The sequence below is a fragment of the Lonchura striata genome, chromosome 1A (assembly GCF_050655825.1).
Source record: "Lonchura striata isolate lonStrDom1 chromosome 1A, ASM5065582v1, whole genome shotgun sequence".
Lineage (NCBI taxonomy): Eukaryota > Metazoa > Chordata > Aves > Passeriformes > Estrildidae > Lonchura > Lonchura striata.
Genome location: NC_140741.1, coordinates 1,997,962 through 2,005,703, shown reverse-complemented (window position 1 = coordinate 2,005,703; position 7,742 = coordinate 1,997,962). Strand labels below are relative to the sequence as shown.

The following is a 7,742-nucleotide window of genomic DNA, read 5'->3' as shown; positions in this document are numbered from 1 at the left end:
TGGCTCCTGGCTGCTCCAATGACACTCCAGCAGCCTCATCTCCCATCCAGCCCGGCCAGGAGGGATCTGCTTTGGCTCCTGGCTGCTCCAGGTGACATTCCAGCAGCCTCATCTCCCATCCAGCCCGGCCAGGAGGGATCTGCTTTGGCTCCTGGCTGCTCCAATGACATTCCAGCAGCCTCATCTCCCATCCAGCCTGGCCAGGAGGGATCTGCTTTGGCTCCTGCAGGGACAGAACATGTTCAGCTGCTCCAGGTGACATTCCAGCAGCCTCATCTCCCATCCCTGCTCCTGCCCCTCCGGCTCTCAGCTCCCTCCCCACCCGGAGCTCAGGCTCCAGTTAATGTTTTAAAGCAGGACAAGGCGGTGGCTGGATGTGCTCCCGGCCTGTGCTGAGGCAGAACATCTCTCCTGCAGAAGCTCAGCTCCTTTCAGAGCCTCGGCATGTCCGTTTTCCTCAGGAAAGGGATGCACATCCCTGCCTGCAGCACACCTCCAGTGGGACCCACCTGTGAGAGTTTTCCATCCCTTCTGCACCTCCAGCTGGCTCCCTGGAAATCTCCGAACATCATCGCACTCGAACCTCTGATTTCAAGGCATCTCCGAGGCTCTTGCTTGGCATTTAGTACCCGTGAAGGAAGATTGCCTTGGCTGAAATGCTGCTGGTGAATGATGGCCTCAGGCTGGAAAAGAGGGAGGAGATTTGGGGTGGCTGGAACATACCTGGCAGCTGTGTGGGAGCTCGGGGAGGTCGGCAACAGGGATTGCCGTCAGAGCCCCTCTGCAAACGGCCCGTGCCTCCATTCCCAGGTAATGCCAGCCGTTCCCTGGGGTCCCTGTCGGCTGTCCGGGCTGAAGCATCCCTGCGTGCCTGTGGGGAGCAGCCCCTGGCCGAGGAGCCGCGGGCAGCCCTTCAGCCGTGTCCGTGCCAGCGCTGTCCCGTGCGCCGGTGCCCGTGCCGGGACGTGCGTTCGGCACGCTGCGAGCCACGGGCAGGGCACGGCAGCTCCCGCCCCGCAGAGCCAAGGACAGGAGGTGCTCTCTGCCCTTCGGGGGCTCCGGCGCCTCCAGCCCCGCACCGGGCACAGCCGGAGCGGGAGCAGCGGCCCCGGCGGAGCGGCCGCTCCCGGCCGCGGCGCCGCAGCCCCGCTCGTCCGGCGGGGCTCCCCCGGGGATGCGGACACGGGGCGGGGGAGGCGGGCGCTGCTGCTCGCAGGGGAGCGCGGTGGCCACGGGGCTACCGGGGCGGGGGGGCTCGGCATCCCGCGGGGGCTGCGGGGCGGCTCCGTGTCCGCCCGCGGGGCCGGAGGCGGCGCTGCGGGAGCGGCGGTGCCGATGGGGTCCCGGCCCCGACGCAGCCCCAGCTCCCCGCGGCCACAGCGAGAACGGGACCCGAGCCCCGGCGGGACCCGAGCCCCGGGCCGGCCGCAGCTGGAGCGGCGGCGCCCGTCCCGGAGCGGCTCCTCCCGGCCGCGGCGCTGCCGGTCCGGATCCCAGCCGCGATCCCGCCTCGATCCGCCGGCCCCGGCACCCCCTCCCTGCCCGCCGAGGAAGGAGCGGCTCTGCCCGGCTCCCCCAGCAGACACCGGCGGGCCCAGGACCCAAATCCCGATCCCGATCTCAGCTGAGCGCCTCGGACGCCGCGCAGGCCGGGAGCTGCCCCGATCCGATCCCCGCACGGAGCTCCGAGCGCCGGTCCCGCCGCAGTCCGTCCGAGCATCCACACAGAACACGGGGCGGGCGCGGAGCCGCCGCCATTTACGGGCGGGGGGCGGGGCCGGGGGCGGGGCCAGCACAGGTGCGCGCACAGGTGCGCGGGGCCCCAGCGCGCCTGCGCGGGGCGGGGCCGCGGGTATTTAAACCGCGGGGCGAGCGCGGCGGAGCCATTTGGTGCTGGGCGCTCGGAGCGGGAGGTTACGACCGGTCGGGCTCCATATCTCTGTTTCTTTTGCTTTTCTTGCGCGTTTCTTTTCTTTTGTATTTCTTTTTCTCTGTACCTCTCCTATCTACCCTCCTTTCCTCCCCTCCCCCACCCCCTACACCCTCCCCCCCCCCAAACCCCCCCCCCTCCCTCTCCCCCCTAGCCCTCCCCTCCCTCCCTCCCGGGCGGGCCCCCCTACACCCCTTTCCTTGTCCTCCCTCTCTATTCCCCTACTCACCCCTACACTATCCTGTCCCTCCATCGTGTCCCTGTTCCTTCCCTCCCCAGCCGGGCTCCCCCGTGCCCCCTCCCCCTGCTCCCCCCCACGCGCTCCCGGTTCCTCCTGCCGCCTTTCCGTGATGCCTTTCCCCCTCCACACATTCCGCCTCCTTCCCCAAAGCTGCCTTCAATCTTTCTTTTCCTTCACCCGGCTCTCCCCCCAGGCCCCTCCCCAGCTGCCCTGCACACCCCGACCTCTCCCCACCGGCCCCCTGTCCTCGTCCCCTTCCCCTCGACTGCCGCTCTGCTCCCCTGTTCTCGTTCCCCATTCCCCTTTTCCTTCTTTCCTCGCAGCCGCGGGGCTCGGGGCGCCGCAGAATAAAGCCCAGAGGGCCGGAGCCGGCGCCCCCCGCCCTCGCTGGGGTCCCCACACGGGGCCGGAGCCGCTCTGCGGGTCCCCCCATTGCAGTCTAATACACGGCCCGACACTGCCGGGGTGCGGCTTTCCCGACATCACACTGGGGGTCGGGCTGGGGGTCGGGAGGGGGTCCTGGGGGGAGGAGGGTGGGGGGGTTAGGAAGGGCCCCCTCCGGAGGAGGGGGTCCGGGGGAGGGGGGCGGGGTGGAGGGGGGGCCTTCCCCCCTCCAGCCCCGCCCCCTCTCCGGGACCCCCTTCTCCGGACCGGGACCCGGGGGGAGGAGTGGGGGGGGGGTGGGGGGTGGGGGGGGGGGGGTGGGTTGGGGGGGGTGGGGGGGGTGGGGGGGTGGGTGGGGGGGGTGGGTGGGGTGGGGGGGTGGGGTGGGGGGGTGGGGTGGGGGGGGTGGGGTGGGGGGGTGGGGTGGGGGGGGTGGGGTGGGGGGGGGGGGGGGGCGCTGGAGGGGACCGCCGGTCGTGTGTTTTTTTATTTCTGTTCACGGCGCAGAGTGACGTGACCCCCTCTGCTACCCCCCCCCCACCCCACCCACCCCCCCCCACCCCACCCACCCCCCCCCCCACCCCCCCCCCCCCCCCCCCCCCCCCCCCCCCCCGGGTCCCGGTCCGGAGAAGGGGGTCCCGGAGAGGGGGCGGGGCTGGAGGGGGGAAGGCCCCCCCTCCACCCCGCCCCCCTCCCCCGGACCCCCTCCTCCGGAGGGGGCCCACCCTGGCCCCCCCCCCCCCCCCCCCGGGACCCCCTCCTCCGGAGGGGGCCCTTCCTAACCCCCCCACCCTCCTCCCCCCAGGACCCCCTCCCGACCCCCAGCCCGACCCCCAGTGTGATGTCGGGAAAGCCGCACCCCGGCAGTGTCGGGCCGTGTATTAGACTGCAATGGGGGGACCCGCAGAGCGGCTCCGGCCCCGTGTGGGGACCCCAGCGAGGGCGGGGGGCGCCGGCTCCGGCCCTCTGGGCTTTATTCTGCGGCGCCCCGAGCCCCGCGGCTGCGAGGAAAGAAGGAAAAGGGGAATGGGGAACGAGAACAGGGGAGCAGAGCGGAGCATGCGGGAAGGTGGGGAGGGAGGTCGGGCTGCGAGGAAAGCGGGCGGGGAAGGGAAAGACCGGCAGGGGGAAAGAGGGACGGGACAGAGGAGGGAAGAGAGAGGGAATGGAACGGATGGAACGGAGCAGCGGGGCAGGGACAGGTGAGGGACGAGTGGGGGGGTCGCATTTGGGGGAGGAGGGAGAGTGGGTTTAGGGGAGAAAAAACAGAAATATGGAGAGAAGGAAGGAAGGGTAGATGGTGGGACGGGAGGGGAGGCCGAAATGGGACGAGAAGGAAAAGGAGGAAGACAAAGAAGGGGAATAGGAGCAGAAGGAAGGAAGAGTAGAAGGGGGCACAAAAGGGGAGCGAAAGCAGTCGGCTTTGGGGAGGAGAGGAAAACGGGGGAAAGGCAGGGAAAGAAGGGGAATGGGAGCAGGAGGAAGGAAGAGTAAAGGGGGGGAAGGAGAGAAGGGCGAAGCTGCGGAGCCCGCACAGAACCCACCACCCTCACTGCGCTCCGAGTGAGCAAATGGCGGCTGCAGCGATTCCCGGCACTTAAATAACCTCGGCCCCACCCCACGCAGGTGCCCCGCGGTCCCGCGCACCTGAGCCAGCGCCGGCCCCGCCCCTGAGGCTCCGGCCCGGCCCCGCCCCTGAGGCTCCGGCCCGCCCGGGATGGAGGCGGGGCCATCGCTCCCGGCCCGCCGGGATGGGCCCGGGGCTGCCGCTTCGGCTCCCGGCGGTGCCGCCTCTGCCCCGGCGGGCGGGTCGGGGTCTCTCTCGGGCCGGAGCACCGGGGCGGCGCCGGGGCCGAGCCGGCGGCGGCGGCGATTTCCCGGGGCTGACCGAGACCGGCCGGGGCGCGGGGACCCCCGTGCCGCCCCAGCACCCCCAAACCCCGCCGCTCCCCGCCGTGCCAGGGAATTTTCTTTTTCCCGGTGCAGGCCGAGACATTTCTGTGAGAAAACTCAAAAGTCAGGGGTACGGGGTCTGAGGGGAGAGAAGAGATTCTGGTATAAATCCAAAACGCGTTGTGAAAAACAACATGGAAGAGCTCATTTGCTCTCCCAGCCCGGTTTCTGTGTGACCGTCTGTGATTCCAGCTGCTCCGCTGGCACTGGCAGCCTGCGGGGCTCGAAGGACTTGCCAGGTGCCCAGCACGACAGAAAAGAACGGGAGAACTCCCCGGCTCTGGCAGCGGAGCCTCTCGGCAGTGTCCCGAAAGCCCCGCAGTGCCAGCATCTCTGCATGGAAGCTGAGGGGCTCCAGCGCAGCCCCTCTGCAGCGTTCCTCTGCAGCTGGCACTGCCCAGCGCCCCTGACCAGGGTTTGGGGTCCCTGCACAGCCCCCGGCGCAGCCCCCTGGCTTCTTCCAGCTCCCTTCAGCCAGGATGATTTTCTCGGGGGTAGGAGCACCCAAAGCCAGCGGAACTGGCCTCAGCCACTTTCCGTGGGATCTCTCCTCTTCCTTCCTCACCAAATTCCCACTGTCAAAACCCAGCTTGAGGCACAGATCCCCATCCCCTCAATCTCTCCAAGGAATTGGGCTCGGATTTCCCAATCCAGCAGGGCAGAAATGCTCTTGTCCTTACCGTGCATCCTAATTGCAGTAATGGCTTAAGAAATAATTGAAAGAAATTAAAGGAATGAAGAGAAATTAAATAAGAGCTGCCAGCTCCAACTAAGGGATGCTCAAACCCCTTACCAACAATTCGCTTTAATTAACCGACTCAAACAAAGTAATCAACACCACATTGATACAGTAGGATTCTTTTTAATCGAGTTATAGATAAATATTGCAGAATGTAAAAACCTTTGTAAATCCAGAAACTCTTTCAAGAGATAGACAGGGCACAGCTGCAGAGAGTCTTGGGGAGTTCAGGGGAAAAACCCCAAAGTTTTCAGTGTTTAGCATCTCCCACCCTGTCGTCACTGACAGCAAACACGGCTTCAGCCTCGGGAAAACACGGAGAGTCAGGGATTTTACAGATCCTGGTCTCACCTCAGCCTCTCAGCAGGTACAGTCTGCAGGGAGAGGGAAGAAAAAGGGTCAGAATGGACAGCCTACTTCCAGAAAATCATCACCATTCATAAAGCACTAAGCAGAGCTGTAAGAACTTCCCCAAAGGTTCATTTCCCTGCGGACTGAGGGCTCTCAGTTGAAGCACGGGCTGGACCTGCCACGGACAGACTCCAGGAACCCCAGAAGTAAAAGCCACTGGGCCAATTCCAGAAAACATTCCAAAATCAGGCTCCTAGGATGTGACCATCTCCTCTCTCACCTGGAGGTGGAAGCACAAGGAATGATCTTCCCTCCTGTGGGTTTTCTGGGATCTGCAGTGAACCGCAGGGGGAAGAAAACAAAGCCTGAATATTTCGCACGACTGGAACAGAAAAGTGGGGAAAAGGGAGGCAGGGGCACTGCTGGGGTGATAACTGGGATCCAGCCTCTCCACACCAATGGAAGCAGAGACTGAGTGACAGAGCCTTTGGGACCACTTTGCTGGGATTCATAGGAAAACGGGTGAGTTTTATTTTGGCAATAAAGCCAAGCTGCTTCTCACCTCATCAGCCGGGTACAGCAGCAGCACCCGCAGGAACCTGGCCAGGTGGCTCTGCCTGGCAGAGGGCTCCCCACTTCCTGGGAATTGTGTGCTACAGGGCTGTGCCACTGGCCATTAAAACAGTTCCCACCTGGCCCTTCACAAAGGCAAGGTGCTTTTTCCATACAGCAAATGGTTTTTGAATTAAGAAGGTAACACTATACTCAACTGGAGAAGAAAAAAGTGAGAGCTGTAAAATTTTCCCACGCCAGGCAAAAAAGAAAGCCAAATCAAACCAAAACGAAAAGTAGCATAACAATGAAAAAAACCCCAAAACATATCAAGCATATTTCAAGAGAGTTTAAATCTGAATGAAGTGATTTACTTAGAGGCTTGAAAATCTGCCATGCTGCAAAAATCTAACTGCTGCAATAAAAGCCTTTTCTTACATCACATTTTAGCCCTGAATTTGCAAAAACCCCTGCCAAACTAACAATTCACCACATACAGTTCTTGAGTCATTCCTGTCCTTGAGCACGAGTCAAGCTAAAGTTATGGAGACAAGAAAAACATAAGTGACTCAATGCTGCTCCTTTGGAAATTACAGAATCAGAGGGAGGGTTTTCCTTAGCTTAGGAAAAATGCACAGCCAGTTCAGCAGATACTGAATAGCAGGGAAGTCAGGAGATACGTGCTTTGCTGTCAGAGACAAACATATAAATAAATATTTACATTAAGCCAGAGGTCTACAGATGGTCTGATCAGAAGTCTTGATGCAGAAAACCAGCCCTGGGGTATCCTCTTAAGGGACACAGGAGGAACTCCTTGGCTGGGACACAGCCTCGCTCAGCGCTGCTCCCATGGCTCTCGGCTCTTTGCCAGTGCTTGCAGTGTCCCCGCAGATCCCAGAGGATGGCAGGGCCAAGGCTCCCGTTCGCTCCTCCGGCACTCAGCGAGTGTTTCCTGCCACGCCCCCTGTGCAGAGCAGCCACGCGCGGCTCGCCGGTGCTCAGCCCTGCCTCCAGGGCTTTGAATGGCACATCCACCTGCAAAATAGGCAGGGAGAGCTTCTGGCTCACACGCGGGATTTGACAACACAAAGAGCACGCGTGGGTGTCAGAAAGGGCTCAAATCTCATCTCACACCACCGAGAGGGGGAATGGAACGGAGCAGCGGGGCAGGGACAGGACAGGACAGGAAGGAGCCGGGTTTGGGGGGGACACGGAAACGGGGGAAAGAGAGGTAACTGAACACGGGCAGGAGCATGGAGCGGGAGAGAGAGGGACAGGAGGGGATCCTCCCGGCGCCCCGGCTCCGCCCCGGCTCAGCCCCGCCCGGGCTGCTGCGCTCGGCAGAGCTCGGCTCCGTTCGGCTGGACTCGCCTCCTCGGCCAGCTTCGGCTACTTTCGGCCACGCTCGGCTATTTCCGGCCGCATTCGCCTCCATTCGCCTCTTCGGCAAAGCTCGGCTCGCCTCGGCTGAACTCGGCAAAGCTCGGCTCCGCTCGCCTCCTCGGCCCCTTTCGGCCGCTTTCGCCCACGCTCGCCTAGTCCCGCCCGCTCCCGCCTCCATTCGCCCACTCCCACAGCTCGGCTCCCTCCGC

General features: G+C 63.7%; 1 long non-coding RNA gene and 1 pseudogene across 1 annotated transcript; both read right to left on the bottom strand.

The window, feature by feature from the left end:
• Window positions 1–228: 228 nt before the first annotated feature.
• Window positions 229–1,808, bottom strand: LOC146763335 (uncharacterized; annotated as a pseudogene).
• Window positions 1,809–5,353: 3,545 nt separating this feature from the next.
• On the bottom strand, window positions 5,354–7,497 carry LOC144248616 (uncharacterized). Its single transcript, XR_013341917.2, has 2 exons — window positions 6,872–7,497; window positions 5,354–5,621 (listed from the first exon to the last, which is right to left on the bottom strand). It is a non-coding gene; the product is annotated as an uncharacterized LOC144248616 (long non-coding RNA).
• Between the last annotated feature and the right edge of the window lie 245 nt (window positions 7,498–7,742).